The sequence below is a fragment of the Protopterus annectens genome, chromosome 1.part1 (genome assembly GCF_019279795.1).
Source record: "Protopterus annectens isolate FY-2018-M chromosome 1.part1, PAN1.0, whole genome shotgun sequence".
NCBI lineage: Eukaryota > Metazoa > Chordata > Ceratodontiformes > Protopteridae > Protopterus > Protopterus annectens.
The window spans coordinates 1242737843-1242755026 of NC_056726.1; the positions used below are offsets into that span (position 1 = coordinate 1242737843).

At 44.8% G+C, this 17184-nt stretch overlaps 1 protein-coding gene across 4 annotated transcripts in view; it reads left to right on the forward strand.

The window, feature by feature from the left end:
• LOC122809628 (gastrula zinc finger protein XlCGF26.1-like) overlaps positions 1-17184 on the forward strand; it is a 382837-nt gene that overhangs the window by 263659 nt on the left and 101994 nt on the right. The window lies entirely within an intron of this gene.

Below are 17184 nucleotides of genomic sequence, written 5' to 3' on the forward strand. Positions count from 1 at the left end.
ACAGTCATCCATGCCAAAGAAACAGATGCTTAAAATGGCCGAGGACTTATTTACTTTGATCAGGGGTTCCCATCCCCCTCCTGATAAAAGGCCTAGACAAGACACTGACTATGACTCCTCTGACCAGGTTTCTATGTCCTCTGATTCCTCTTCAGATCAGGGATATTCTCTTCCTCCCTATGAGGAGTCTGATGCTGAAGAATCTATACCTTCAGCCTCTCCTCCTGAGGATTACTCTTTTGGGGAAACCTTGCACACCATGAGGGAACATTTCCATTGGGAGAGCCAGGATTATTCAGAATCCAAGAAAAGAGATTTTCTTTTATTGTCTCAGCACGGGCCCCTTACTATTCCCCCTGTGCTTGATATTGTTGATGATGTTTTTTCTGAATCCAGTTTGTCTCCTGATTCTTTACCCCCTGCACCAGTCAAGCCAGACAGGTACTACAGGGTCCCAGACTCTCGTAAATTTCTTTATAAAAACCCTGCTGCTGACCCTGAAACAATTTCACAGAGTCCCATAGGGTTTAAGGCTTCCACTGCAAAAAACCCTGTCCCCTCTGATAGGGATTCTAGAGCTCTGGATAGATGGGGGAAAAAAGGTTACACTTCTGCTACTTTAGCTGTAAGGGCTTTAAACTGCCAGTTTCACATGCTTAAATGTCAACAATACCTAATGTCTTTGTTAAAACAGAAAATGCTTACAAACTCAGAATGTCCTGACAATAAGGAAATGCAGGATTTATTGCATGCAGCTGAACAAGTGGGAAAGCATACTCTGCAATGTGGTTTTGATTTATTAGAGGCTTCTTGCAGAGCCACAGTTACAGGCTCTGTCATTCGAAGGCATGCTTGGTTAAAAGAACAAAGTTTACCTGATCATGTTAAAGTAAAATTATTGGATGCTCCACTACAGCATGATACTTTGTTTGGTGTTGAGGCAGAAGAGGTGTTAAAGAAAATGGAGGATAAAGCAAAATCATTGCAGACAGTAAAGGATTTCTTACAGGTTCAGCCACCTAGATTTAGCAGAAACTGGCCTTCTAAAAATTGGTCCTTTCCGGTGTCGGACAGGCCACAAGGAGGCAGATACGGATGCCCAAGAGGCAGATCTCAGCCCCAAGGCTCATACAGACCTAAACAATGGGGTGCTTCAGCCCCCAAAGGAGGAGAAGACAAATCACAACCTTATAGGAAACGGTCCCAATGACTTCCCTCTACAAATGCCAAGCACTTAAGTTTTGGCAGCACCCTTAGGGGGAAAGCTAGCGCGTTTCTCACAAAATTGGCACATGATCACCCAGGACAAATGGGTACTGAATATTGTTTTTCAGGGTTACAGGTTCCACTTTCATACCCTTCCAAAATCAAAAGGTATGCCAGACCTGCCACAAAACCAATGGGCAGAGGCACAAAAACAAATTTCTGCTCTCATGGACATGAGAGCTATTCAAAGAGTACCACAGCAAGAACAGGGAGAAGGATTCTACTAAAGACTTTTCCTGGTACCCAGAAAGGGCAAAGCCTGGAGACCAGTACTGGACCTGTCAATTCTAAATTCTTTCCTGGATGTTCCAAAATTCAAAATATTGACACTGCAGCAACTTCTACCCATGCTGGGCAAGAAGGCTTGGCTAGTTACTTTGGACCTCAAGGAGGCATACCTGCATGTCCCAATCAGACAGTCTTGCAGAAGATACCTCAGATTCATAGCTGGCTCAATGCATTACCAATTCTCTGCACTGCCCTTTGGCTTATCTACTGCACCCAGGGTCTTCACAAAATGCCTGGCACCAGTAATTGCATTTTGCAGACAAAAAGGAATTCAGATATATCCCTACTTGAACGACTGCCTTATTCAAGCAGAGAGCAAGGGCATTCTACTAAAGGATCTGGCATTTGTAAAAAGATTACTAATTTGCCTAGTGTACACAGTAAACGAAAATAAATCAAAACTAGTGCCCTCTCAAGAGATAATATTCCTGGGTGCAAGCTTAAATACAACTGCCTAGCTGGCTTATCTCACGCCAGACAAGCAAAGGCAACTTGACTCATTACTTTCAAATGATGGCAACAAAGACCCAGCTCCCTGCAAGAAAAATTCTGCAGGCTCTGGGCTTCATGGCATCCTGCATTCTACTAATTCCATATAAAATACAATGGTATCTAAAAAGTGTTTGGACTCTGCATTGCCACAGCCTGGAAACAATAATAACTCTCATTCCCTGCCTGCAACAGGAGTTTCAATGGTGGGCACTGGCCTGTCACCACAACAAGGGACAGCCTTTCACTTTACCCACAGCCAGGCAGACAATAACAACAGATGCATCGGATTATGCCTGGGGGGCACACATGGCAGGAAAATGTATTCAGGGAACTTGGCCTGCGGAACAAATGCATCTTCACATCAATCAAAAAGAGATGCTAGCTGTACAGAATGCCCTGACAGCCTTCAAGGATCTACTACATCCAGGACAACTATTACAAAAGACGGACAATACCACAGTTTTGTGGTACATAAACAAGCAATGGGGCACACATTCCTACCCCCTCTGCAGGCAAGCCATGACTTTGTGGAACACAGCACTGACCTATCAAGTACATATGCAGGCACAATTCCTGCCAGGAAAGAAAAATACTCTGGCAGACGAACTAAGCAGAAATCTCATGGATCCTCACAAATGGAAACTAAATCCACAGGTCTTCACCATGATAACAAGGAAATGGGGACGCCCAGACATAGATCTCTTTGCCTCCCCTCACAACTGCCAACTACAGAGATTCTGCACAAGAACTTATCGCTCACAAGCATGGAAAGTGGATGCTGTATCATTGTGCTGGAAAACCCTGACAGTTTATGCCTTTCCTCCACTGCCTCTCCTTCCCAAGATGCTCCTAAAAGTCAGACGAGAAGCCAAAAATGATTCTGATTGCCCCAGACTGGCCACGCCAGCACTGGTACCCAATCCTAAAGAGCTTGTCTCAAGGCCCAGCCTGGACTTCTTAAATTCCTCATCTTCTGACTCAACAAAACAATCAGATTATGCACAGTCAACTCAGAACCTTAACTCTGGCTGCATGGCAGATAATATAGCCACTCAGACCACACCTCTCTCTAAATCATCATCATCTTTCGGCTTTTGCCATTAGGGGTCGCCACAGCGGATCATCTCTTTCCATTTCTTCCTATCCTCTGCATCTTGCTCTGTCACACCAACTACCTGCATGTCCTCTCTCACCATGTCCATAAACCTTATCTTAGGCCTTCCTCTTTTCCTCTTACCTGGCAGCTCCATCCTTAGCATCTTTTTCCCAATATACCCATCATCCCTCCTTAGCACATGTCCAAACCAACACAATCTCGTCTCTCTTGCTTTGTCTCCAAACTGTCCAACATGAGCTGACCCTCTAATATACTGATTCCTAATCCTATCCATCCTAGTCACACCGAGTGCAAATCTTAACATCTTTAACTCTGCCACATCCAGTTCTGACTCCTGCCTTTTTGTCAATGCCAGTGTCTCCAACCCATATAACATAGCTGGTCTCACTACCCTCTTGTAGACCTTCCCTTTCACTCTTACTGGTACCCGTCTGTCACAAATCACTCTTGACACCCTTCTCCACCCTGCCTGTGCTCTCTTCTTCACCTCTCTTCCACATTCACCATTACTCTGAACTGTTGATCCCAAGTACTTAAACTCGTCCACCTTTACCAACTCTACTCCCTGCATCCTCACCATTCCTCTACCCTCCCTCTCATTTACACACATATATTCTGTCTTAGCCCTGCTGGCCTTCATTCCTCTGCTCTCTAGAGCATATCTCCACCTCTCCAGAGTCTCCTCAACCTGATTCCTACTCTCACTACAGATCACAATGTCATCTGCAAACATCATAGTCCATGGGGCCTCCTGTTTGATTTCATCTGTCAACCTGTCCATCGCCACTGCAAATAAGAAAGGACTCAGAGCTGATCCTTGATGTAATCCCACCTCCACCTTAAACAGATCTGTCACTCCCACTGCAGTCCTCACCACTGTCACACTACCCTCGTGTATATCCTGTACCACTCTTACATACTTCTCTGCCACTCCTGACTTCCTCATACAATACCACAACTCTTCTCTAGGCACCCTATCATATGCTTTCTCCAAGTCTACAAAGACACAATGCAACTCCTTCTGACCTTCTCTGTAGTTCTCCAATAACACTCTCAGAGCAAACATTACATCTGTAGTGCTCTTTCCTGGCATGAAACCATACTGCTGATCACTAATCATCACCTCTCTTCTTAACCTAGCTTCTACTACTCTTCCTTCTACCACACCTCTCTCTAAAGTTGTTATGGATGTCATTTTAGAAGCCAGGAGGCCCAGCACTTGGAAATCTTATGCAGAAAAATGGAAGAGATTCTGTGCTTGGAACCAGGCACAAGGACTCGAACCACTTGTTCCAAATACACCCCAGATTTTACAATACCTAACTGAGATGCTGGACAAAGGCCTATCCTTCTCATCAATTAAGATCCATGCCTCTGCAATTTCAGCTCATTACAATACAGAACCACCTATTTTCTCTCATCCACTACTAAGACAGTACCTCAGAGAGGCAAAAAACATAAGATCCCCAAGGAGAGCACCGATATGTACATGGGACCTCAGTTTTGTTTTAGAAAAGCTCACACTGCCTCCTTTTGAGCCAGTCAATACAGCGGATATAAAATTCTTATCATGGAAAACTGCTCTGCTCCTAGCAATAACTTCAGCAAGAAGAGTCTCAGAGTTACAGGCATTAATGGCAGTGGAACCTTTCATCATTTTTCATCCGGACAGGGTTTCTCTAAGGACAGACCCAACATTTATGCCAAAGGTAGTATCCAGTGTGGCTCTTAACCAAACCATTCATTCAACATTTTATCCAAATCCCCAGAATAAAGGGGAGAGACTTCTGCATGCTTTGGACATACACAGACAGCTGCGCTTCTACCTGGACAAAACAAAAGCTTTCAGAAAAACGGAGCAACTGTTTGTAGCTTATGCTGCAGGATCACAAGGAAAGCCTATCGCAAAGCAGACTATTTCAAAATGGATAGGCCACTGCATTCGTTTCTGCTATTCACAACATGGCAAATCAGTGCCTAAGGGCATTAGGCCACATTCAACCAGAGCAGCAGCCACTTCAGCAGCCTTTCTCAGAGGAGTACCAACCAAAGACATTTTAGAGGCTGCAACCTGGAGTTCAGTGCACACTTTCACCAAGCACTAATACTTACCTCTCTACTCTAAATCCAGAGCAGGCTTTGCCACTGCAGTTCTGCAGGGCCTTATAGCCTCTCCTAATCCTATTTAGGCCCAGCCACACAACCTCAGCTTTGGGATTCAACCCAAGTGTAATGACTGCAACAGTGAAACACGATGAACATAGTACAGTTGTGTACCTACCATAAATGTAGATGTTCGAGTGTATTCACTGTTGCAGTCCAGGTTACCCACCCACAATCCCCCTTTTCTTTGCTGGGACTTATCTGTACTTCTCTATTCTATACAACCTATGTGGTGTATTTGCTTGTAGATAAAGGAAATGTTTATTTTAGTGCATGCATGCTTATTGGCATAATTTTTAGCCTATCTATTTGGGGGCACCTGACATCTGGGGCAAGAAAAACTGAAGAAAATGGCGTCGGCTGCATCTTTTATACCCCTGGCGCACTGACGTCAGGGAAGAGGCGACAGCAACCGACGCCGGACTTAGACTTTGGAATTCAGGCTGACTGCGGGTAGCCTACCAGCAGGATAACCCAAGTGTAATGACTGCAACAATGAATATACTCGAACATCTACATTTATGGTAGGTTCATAGGTTCATAGGTTCATACTAGGCTATCTGCCCTGGGGCAATTATAAGCCTAGCCCGATTCTCTATGGCTTACACCACCCCTTGATTTGAGTATACTGTGCCCTTTTTAAGGTTTAGTTTACTATGCCTCTGTCTAATAGTGACACGGGAGTAATCCCTGGGACAAACCTACGATCCCTCATCCACCTATCGAGATTCTTCTTGAAGAGATTCATTGAGGTGCTCTGCCTCACATGAACTGGAATTCTATTCCAGAGCGAAAGGAGCCTCTGGGTTATGAACCTGTCCCTCCAGCAAGTTCTATTTATTTCTGTGCTGAGGTTCAAGTCCCTCGAGCGTGTGGCTCTAAGGGATTTAGATTTACTGAGGTGGAGCATGTCCATTAATTCTGGATTTGACATAGCTTTGTATGTCAGGCATAGATCGCCTCGAAGTAGGCGGTATGCAACTGAGTAGAGCTGGAGTTTTTTAACCGAGCAGCATATGGCATCTGTTTGAGACCCTTGATCCTCTTGGTGAGATACTTTTGGGGTCTTTCTAATTGCAGGTGTCGGGTAAGGTACATCCCAAAAGGGGCATTGTATTCTATGATGGGCCTGATGAGGGATGAATAAAGGGGCACTATTACCTCTCTTGATCTAGATGTGAAACCCTTCGTGATGAGGTGGGCTATGTAGAAGGTCTTTCTAACCACTTTGGCAATGTGGTTTTCAAAGGAGAGATTGCTATCAACTTGGGTCCCCAGGTCCCTAATAACTTTCTCTGTACTTAATGGGTTTCCGCATATGTGGTAATTTGTGGGCACATTGTTTTTGCCAAATGGTATGACTATACATTTTTTGGCATTTAGCTTTAAACCATGGCGCTGGCACCAGTTATCTGTCTCTGTGAGACCTTTTTGAAGGATGTTTGTGTCCGCTGGAGAGTCTATTATGGTGCCCAGTTTGCAGTCGTCTGCGAACCTGGTGAGCCATAGTCCTCCCACGTTTGCCTGTACCTCGGAAAAGTATATACCGAACAAGAGTGGTCCCAGGACAGAACCCTGTGGGACGCCACTTGTGACCGGTTTCGAGTCTGACATGGCTCCAGCAACTCTCACTCTGTGGGTTCTGTCTTTGAGCCAGTTTGCGACCCATCTTGTGACATAGGGGTTTATATTTAAGCTGGATAGCTTATCTATGATGCCCGAGTGGGGTATTGTGTCAAATGCCTTTGCAAGGTCCAGATAGGCTGTGTGGACTACCTTCCCTTCATCTATGGCTTTGGTGACTGTTTCAAAGAAGTCAACCAGGTTCAAAAGGCAGGATCTGCCCTTGACAAAACCGAACTGGGTAGGATCTAGTGTCTGTAGGTCCCCAATGTCTTTGTTTATGAGCTCCATGATGATCCTCTCCATAGCCTTGCAGACTAAGCTAGTCAGGCTTATGGGGCGATAGTTTCCAGGGTCCGTGAGGCTCCACCTTTGTGGAGTGGGACCACTGTTGCTGTACGCCATTCTGTGGGCACATATCCTGTAGTGAGGCTGAGATTGTATAGCTGTTTTATTTGAGGGATTAGTTCCTCTTGGAGTTCATGTAGGACGCAACCTGGGACGCCATCTGGTCCCATTGAAGCAGTGTTTTTTGCTTTGGAGGGCAGCCTTCACCTGAGCATCAGAGATGTTTGGGAGGCAGCCCTCTGCTGGGATAGATACTTGCTCTTTTGGGGGGGGGTGGAGAAGTTTGCACTGAACCTGTCTGCCAGGATATTGGCGATGTCTGTGGGTTCAGTATATTTTTTGTCATTTAGAATCAACTCAGAACAAGTCTGGGAGTTGCATCCCAGGTTCCTAACATAACTGAAAAAAGCCTTATGATTGTCTTTGGTGTCCTGTGCAATTTTTCTCTCGAAGCTGGCCTTGGAGGATTTTATGAAGGATCGTAATTTTTTGCTAGTACTGATCAGAGATACCTTCCCTATTAGGGATTTTGCTCTATCATGTAGTAGCTTCCTCCTTCTGTTTTACAGTTTATTTATGGCAGGGGTCCACCAGACTGGACGCCTGCCTTTGGATGATTGGTTCTTGGTTTTGTTTGGGATAGCATGATCCATGCATTCCTGGAGATGTCCGTAGAATGCGTTTATATAGGATTCTGCAGTTTGGGCCGTAGTTTCCACTGGCCCTGGGGCCTTGAAGGATTCCACTTCGGTTTTGAGAAGTGAGAAGTTTGCTTTTGAGAAGTTTTTCACTGTGGTTTTCTGGGCTGGGGTGGGGTCGGGATGTGGACATCCAGTGAAATTAATTTATGGTCTGATCTTACCAATGAGGGATATACTTCTGGTGTGGAGCATAGAGTCCCCATGTTGGTAATGATCAGGTCTAGTATGTTGTCCCCTCTTGTGGGAGTGGTGACTAGTTGTTCCATAGCATTTGAGTTTATAATTTCCAGGAACCTTTGAGCTAAGGTGCTGGGGCTTGAGTAGTGCTCCCAGTCAATGTTTGGGTAGTTGATGTCTCCCAGTATAATGGTGTTCAGAGAGATCTTCATGTTCTCCAATGTTTTCAGGAAAGCCGAGTGGGATTCCTGACTTTGAGAGGGTGGTCTGTAGGATGCTATAAACTGAAAAGCAGTCTTGCCCACTGTTAGTTGCACATGGATGGTCTTCGATACTTCGTGCAATGCCACTAACCTGGAGGTGTGGATATCCTTGATAAATATGGAAACTCCCCCTCCTTTTGTGGTTTGGTCCGGGTTTTGGGGCCGAAAAGCATGATATGAGGTATAGCCTGGTAGTGCTGGGGTGCTCTCTGGAGCCTTGAACCAGGTTTCTGTCACTGCACAGATATCAATGTTCTCCATACTGAGGAGAGATTAGAGTGCGTGCATCTTGAGGTTAAGACTTCTGGCGTTAAGCAGCATTACCCTTAGTTTCTTGTTCCTTGTGCTGTCTATGGGGGTGGGTTTGACTTTTGAGCCTTGCCTAAAAAAGGCACTATGGGGGTGGCAAGAGCCTTTGCCAATATCCGAAAGCCCAGTGGTGACAGGTGCAAGCCGTCCCTAGCGAAGCAACGTGGCTTGTCGAGCATGTCATCCCAGGCTGACAGACACTGGATCCCCTTTGAATGTCACCAAAATTTTAGCCAATTGTTAAAATCAATCATTTTGTCTTTGTACTGTGGCATCATTCTAGGTGAGGGTAAGATGCTGCTCAAGGTCAGGGTCATACCAGCCTGGGCTACACGATCAGAGAGCTCCTCTATGTCTCTCTTCATGTAGTCCAGGGAGGTATGTCTCAGGTCATTCACACCAGCATGTACAATGACTGAGTCATATTTGTATTTGCTTTGGAGTGACCTGAGTGCTTGCGTTATGTGGCGGATCCTAGCACCCGACAGGCAGCTCACCGTGACCTTCTCTTTATTCAGCCTGGTGAGTGGGACATCAGTGTGTCTGACAATAGAGTCACCTATTACAAAAGTATCAGGTGTGTTATTCAGCAAGGGTTGTGGCTGCTTGGCACACTGACTTTGTGGGCTATGTGTTGTGCGTGTTTTGTTTTGTGGTAGCGTTTGCTTGGATGTCTGCTTTGGAGGTCTCTGTTGCTTAGGTAGATTTTTATTTAGAGCCTCCGAGTATGTTTTTGTGTATTTACGTGTTTGGTTCGCTGATGTGGTGGGACTATGTGATACTGGAATTGTGTTGTGTGAGGTTACCTTCTCCTCCTGACTGGTTACACCAGTTTTGAGATGAGAGAGCTCAGCCTCCAGTTTGGCTAAATAGTTGCATCTCTCACATATATTTGAACCTGTTTGGAGGAGGAGAGGGTTGTCCGTGTACATGAGACAGTTGTAACATTGCCTCAAAATTCCCAGATTCACCAGCTGGACTGGAGAGGAAACCATTGACTGACCTTTGGACATGCTAGAGTAATATAGGGAAACTGAATTTAAGACGGACCAACAGAGGACTGGGTAATCGTAAAGAGTATAAGAGTAAATAGTGCTTATGGTTTAATAGTGCTAACTTGTAGGATTACTTAATTGGACCAGTGAAGGGCCTTAGAATGAGAATATGGTGTTTAAATTGAGAGATAGAGCAGTTCTAAGGGAAAAAGTGAAGAGCAGACTTTGTGGAGCCAGGAATAGTTTAAACCCAATTAGGCGGTGCTGCCCGCTGTTGCGCTATGCACAAAAATGTGCAAAACTGCGCAAAAGAGGGTTTTAAGAGAGGAAGATGAAGGAGTTTGGAATTGACCCAAAATGGCCAATAAAACTACAGTTTCAAGTCAGTAACCACTCCCACAGGGGCAGGCAGGCTGCTCAATGTTTTTCACTGCCACTGATCAACAGAGAGACTTCCCTTTAGCCCAAGCAAAAGGGAAGGTACACATCTGTACTTTCTCATCACCCTCCTGACAAGAGGCCTAGGCAAGAGTTAGAATATGAATCTTCAGATCAGGTTTTCTTTTCATCTGATTCCTCTTCTGATCAGCAATACTCTCTTCCTCCTTATGAGGATTCTGATGCTGAAGAATCTATTCCCTCAGCTTCTCCACCTGAGGATTATTCCTTTGGCGAAACACTGCATACCATGAGGGAGCATTTCCACTGGGAGAGCCAAGATTATTCAGAATCTAAGAAAAGGCTCAGAGACTTTATTTTACTGCCTCAGCACAGACCCCTTGCTATTCCACCTGTGCTAGACATTGTAGATGTGTTAAGTCCAGTCTGACTACTGACTCCTTACCTCCAGCTCCTGTTAAGCCAGACAGATACTACAGGGTTCCAGACTCCCACAATTTCTTTTTAAAAACCCTGCTGCTGACCCAGAAACTATCTCTCAGGGTCCCAATGGGGTCAAGGCTTCCACTGCAAAAAACCCTACCTCCTCTGACAGAGATTCCAGGGCACTGGACAGATGGTGAAAAAAGATTTACACTTCTGCTACCTTGGCTATAAGGGCTTTGAACTGTCAGTTTCATATGCTTAAATATCAGCAATACATAATGTCACTGCTTAAACAGAAAATGTTGACAAATTCTGAATGTGCAGAGAATAAAGAAATGCAGGATTTATTGCATGCAGCTGAACAAGTTGGAAAGCATACTTTACAATGTGGTTTTGTTTCTTTAGAGGCCTACTGCAGAGCCACTGTTACGGGTTTCATCATTAAGAGGTATGCTTGGTTAAAGGAGCAGAATCTGCCTGATCATGTTAAAGCAAAATTATTAGATGCTCCATTACAGCATGATACCTTGTTTGGTGTTAAAGCAGAAGAAGTGTTGAAGAAAGTGGAAGACAAAGCCAAATCTATGCAGACAGTCAAGGATTTCTTACAGGTATAGCCTCCAAGATTTAGCAGACACTGGCCTACAAAGAATTGGTCCTTTCCAGTGTCAGACAGGCCATAAAGAGGCAGATACAGACGTCCTAGAGGCAGATCCCAGCCCCAAGGCTCATACAGGTCTAAACAATGGGGGGCTTCTACCTCCAAAAGCGGAGAAGACAACTCACAGCCATACAGAAAGCAGTCTCAATGACTTCCCCCTGCCAGCGCCAAGCACTTATCTACTGGCAGCTCCTTTAGGGGGAAAACTAGCAACTTTTTCTCAAAACTGGCACCAAATCACCCAGGACAAATGGGTCTTGAACATAGTGTCACAAGGTTACAGGTTCCACTTTCACACCCTGCCAAGGGCATACGGTATGCCAGACCTGCCAAAAAATCAATGGGCAGAGGCACAAAAGCAAGTTTCATCCCTCATGGACATGAGGGCCATTCAGCAAGTACCACAGCAAGAGCCGGGACAAGGATTTTACTCAAGACTTTTCTTGGTGCCCAGAAAGGACAAAGCCTGGAGGCCAGTACTGGACCTGTCTTTTCTAAACACATACCTGGATATTCCAAAATTCAAAATGTTGACTCTGCAGCAGCTTCTGCCCATGCTGGGCAAGAAGGCCTGGCTTGTAACTTTAGACCTAAAAGAGGCATACCTTCCTGTCCCAATCAGACAATCATGCAGAAGACACCTCAGATTCAGAGCTGGCTCAATGCACTACCAATTCTCTGCACTGCCCTTTGGCTTATCTACTGCACCCAGGGTCTTCACAAAATGCCTGGCACCAGTAATTGCATTTTGCAGACAAAGAGGAATACAAATATATCCTTACTTGGACGACTGCCTAATTCAAGCAGAGAACAAGGGCATACTACTACAGCATTTGACGTTTGTAAAAAGATTATTAACATGCCTAGGGTACACAGTAAACGAGAAGAAATCAAAACTTGTACGCTTTCAAGAGATAATATTCCTGGGTGCAAGCTTAAATACAACTGCCCAGATGGCTTATCTCATGCCAGACAAACAAAGGCAACTGACTACTTATTTCAAAAGGTTGGCAACAAACACCCAGTTAACTGCAAGAAAAATTCTGCAGGCTTTGGGCTTCATGGCATCCTGCATTCTGCTAATTCCATATGCAAGACTGCATATGAGGAAGCTACAATGGTATCTAAAAGTGTTTGGACTCAACATTGCCACAAACTGGAAACAATAATTACACTCATTCCCTGCCTACAACAGGAATTTCGATGGTGGGCAAAGGCCTGCTACCATAACAAGGAGCAGCCATTCACCATGCCCCCAGCCAGGCAAACATTGACAACAGATGCATCAGATTATGCCTGGGGGGCCCACATGTCAGGAAGATGTATTCAGGGCTCATGGTCCGCAATCCAAATGCATCTACATATCAATCAAAAAGAGATGCTATCTGTTCAAAATGCCCTGACAGCCTTCAAGGATCTACTTCATCCGGGACAACTACTGATAAAGACGGACAATACTACAGTCATGTGGTACATAAACAAGCAGGGAGGCACACATTCCTATCCCCTTTGCAGACTAGCCATGACTTTGTGAGACACAGCATTGACTTATCAAGTACATCTGCAAGCGCAATTCCTGCCAGGAAAGATAAATACTCTGGCAGACGAACTAAGCAGAAACCTCATGGATCCCCATGAGTGGAAACTGGATCCACAAGTCTTCAACATAACAAGGAATTGGGGATGCCCAGACATGGATCTATTTGCCTCCCCTCACAACTGCCAGCTACAGAGATTCTGCACAAGGACTTATCACAAGCAAGCATGGAAAGTGGATGCTCTATCTTTCAGCTGAAAAAACTTAACAGTATACGCCTTTCCACCACTGCCTCTCCTCCCCAAGGTACTCCTAAAGGTCAGACAAGAGAAGCCAAAAATTATACTGATTGCCCTAGACTGGCCCCGCCAGCACTGGTACCCAATCCTAAGGAACTTGACTCAATGCCCAGAATAGACATTACCTCAAATTCCTCACTTACTGACCCAACAAAACAGTCAGATCCTGCACAGCCAACTCAGGACCTTAAATCTTGCAGCATGGCGGATAATGTAGCTTTTCAAAATACACCTCTCTCTAAAGCGGTTATGGATGTTATTTTGGAGGCCAGGAGGCCCAGTACCAGAAAATCTCATGCAGAAAAATGGAAGAGATTCTGTGCTTGGAACCAGGCACAAGGAATTGACATGATTGTTCCAAATATACCTCAGATTTTGCAATACTTAACTGAGATGCTGCACAAAGGCCTATCCTTTGAATCAATTAAGATTCATGCCTCTGCCATTTCAGCTCATTACAATACAGAGCCACCTATTTTCTCTCATCCTTTATTAAGGCAATACCACAGAGGAGCCAAAAACTTACGACCTCCAAGGAGATCACCAATACCTGCATGGGACCTCAATTATGTCTTGGAAAAGCTCACTCTGCCTCCTTTTGAGCCAGCCGCTATAGCTGATATAACATTTTTATCATGGAAAACAGCCCTACTCCTAGCAATAACCTCTGCAAGATGAGTCTCAGAGCTACAGGCACTCATGGCGGTGGAACCTTTTATCATCTTCCATCCAGATAGAGTTTCTCTAAGGACAAACCCCACTTTTATGCCTAAGGTAGTGTCCAGTGTGGCCCTCAACCAAACTATTTATTTGCTTACCTTTTACCCAAACCCACAGAATAAGGGTGAGAAACTTCTGCATTCTTTGGACATACACAGACAGCTGCGCTTCTACTTGGACAGAACCAAAGCTTTCAGAAAGACTGAGCAATTACTGGTAGCATATGCTGCAGGATCACAAGGAAAAGCTATCTCAAAGCAGACTATTTCAAAGTGGATAGGTCACTGCATTCGTCTATGCTATTCTCAACATGACAAATCAGTGCCTAAGGACATTAGGACACATTCAACCAGAGCAGCAGCCTTCCTCAGAGGAGTGCCCACCAAAGCTATTTTAGAGGCTGCAACCTGGAGTTCAGTGCATACTTTTACAAAGCACTACCGCTTACCACTCCACTCCAAATCCACGGCAGGCTTTGCCACTGCAGTTCTGCAGGGCCTCATAGCCGCACCTAATTCTATTTAGTTCCAGCCTCCCAACCTTAGCTTTGGGATTCAACCCAATTGTAATGACTGCAACAGTGAAACACGATGAACATAGTACAGTTGTGTACCTACCATAAATGTAGATGTTCGAGTGTATTCACTGTTGCAGTCCAGGTTACCCACCCAGCATCCCCCTTATCTTTGCTGGACCTTGTCTGTACTTCTCTATTCTATGTCCCAGCAGGTGAGAGGCAAATGAGTCAAGAATTTGTAATGGAGAGACCACAATAGGAGTGCAGACGCTCAATACACATCCTGTGATTCACCCCATCGGATGCTGAAGAAATATCGGGCAGGACCAGCAGAGTGTAAGCCCATTGATATTTCGTTATTAGGAAATCATTAACTAACCTAATGATGAGTGCAGAAAGTGGCCTGAAAAAAGCCAAGCTAGAAATAGCATGAAATATCAGGATTATTGTGAACCAAAGATAGTTCTATGAAGATAAGGTTAATCAAGGCCTCCTTCAATAGAGAAGTGACAAAAATGCTAGTACTCAAGCAGTCTACCAGTTCTCCTAAGTTAATAGCCATCTAATGCCCATCCGTTGCTCCTCTAAGTAGGCTCAGTGTATAAAATGTTGTTGTAGTTTATGTACTTATGTATATACTTCGTTTGATCACTGTTGCAATATTTCAAACTGCTGGGTTGCCTCATCAAATAACCTGGACATCCAGCTGGGGTACCAATGTTAAAAACTTCCATAGGCCATATGTCTGATGTACGACCTAAGCCAGCAAGTATAAGGATTCATAAGCAGACTATGAGTGTAACTCCTCAAACTATCTTGCTGCCAATCTGAATACAGGTCTTGCACCTACCTGTGTGTTCTACAAGTGATCGTTGGCCTTCACTGGTTTAGATAAGTGCCCAGTGGGGAACCTTCCTTTTTATTTCTGTTTGCATTGCTGTTTCTTGCTGTCAGATTGGTGGTGAAAGTACAATTGAGGTAAGCAGATTCCCTACAAGCATCCCCCTGCCAGATGTTCTTCGTGCTTCACTGTTGCAGTCATTACATTTGGGTTATCTGCTTGCAGGTAGCCCTCAGTCGGCCTGATTATCAAAGTCTTGGGTCCTGCGTCAGTTGCTGTCTCCTCTTCCATGACGTCAGGTAGTCAGGGGTATAAAGCATGCAGCCGACACCATTACATCAGTCTTTCTTGCCGTGCGGAGCCTGAAGCAGAAGCAGTTCGCAAGTGCCGGTCGGCCAACTCCTGAAATTTTCGTTTTCGAGTTTCAGATCCGAAGTCTTCAAAAAAGCTAAGTACCCCATTGGGGATCCTTTATCTTGCTCTAAACCGATGTCAGTAAAAGTTAAAAATTGTATTTCGTTTGGAAAGCAATTACCTCATAAAGATTTTCATTTGTACTGCATTCCTTGCTTAGGCCTAGACCACAACGTCCCTCGCTGTCAGTTTTGTGCCTTATTCAATCCTCGAACTATTCGTCGTCAGTTCATTTTTACATCTAACTATTTTGGTACTCGGTTCAGTTATCCAGAAATGGCTTCGTTAAGCCATCCGACTGCCGACATTCCGAAAAAAACGTAAAGAAAATGACAGAAACAGACTGCATAGGTCCAAAGCTGCCGACGACGTTTTTGTTAAGCTAGACGCCAGTTCACCGGTACTCAGTGAGACGCTTTTGCAGCCCCTGATACCCACTACTTCAGATTTGCAGGCCTCTACTGAGACCCATTCGGAGTCCGGTATGCCGTGAGATGCTTCTCCGACTATGGAACCTACAGATGTCTCTATCTTGGATGGGTCCGGAGCTGCTGTGCAGGCACTGGCTTCTGAGGGTGTATTCAGGCCTACTGACTTTGATATCAAACTGATGCCATCTTCTTCTTCAAGGCCTAAAACTCGATCCACACCTAGAAAAACGACGGCCAGACTGCATGGGCAGGCCCCTATGCCTAAAAAACAAATGATAAAAATGGCTGAAGACCTTATTACTCTAATCAGTGGAAGCCATCCTTCTCCCTCCAAGAGACCTAGAACTGATTTTCCTTCTGATTCTTTGGATCAGGATTTTGATATTTCTGTTTCTTCTGATGACCAGGATTATCTACTTATGAGTATTCTGATGCAGAGGACTCCATTCCCTCTGCTTCCCCTCCAGAAGATTTCTCTTTTGGTGAAACTTTGCATACTCTTAGGGGAGCATTTCCGCTGGGAAAGCCAGAATTACTCGGACTCTAAAACGAGGCTTAGGGAATTCTTACTCCTACCTCAACACAGGCCTTTAGCTATCCCTCCTGTACTGGACAGTGCAGATGATGCCTTCATGGAATCTAGCCTGGCCGCAGACATTTTACCTCCGGCTCCCAGGAAACCTGACAGGTATTTTAGAGTACCTGACTCTCACAAGTTCCTCTTTAAGAATCCTACTGCGAATCCAGAGACCATTTCACAGGGACCCAAAGGCATTAAGGCTACTACTGCCAAAAACCCTACCCCCACTGATAGATATTCCAGGGCCCTGGATAGATGGGGTAAAAAGGTATACACTTCTGCTAATTTGGCCATTAGGGCCTTAAACTGCCAGTTTCATGTGTTAAAGTACCAGCAGCATGTTATTGGATTATTTAAACAGAAAATTATGTTGATTCCTGACTGTGCTGAAAATAAAGAATTACAGGATTTAATGCATTCTGCTGAACAAGTTGGTAAACATACTTTGCAGTGTGGTTTTGATTCCTTAGAGGAATCTTACAGGGCTGCTGTCACTGGGTCTGTACTTAGAAGGCATGCTTGGCTTAAGGAGCAGACTTTACCAGATCATGTTAAAGCTAAATTACTGGATGCTCCCTTAAACAAGACCACCTGTTTGGTAACAGAGCAGAAGAAGT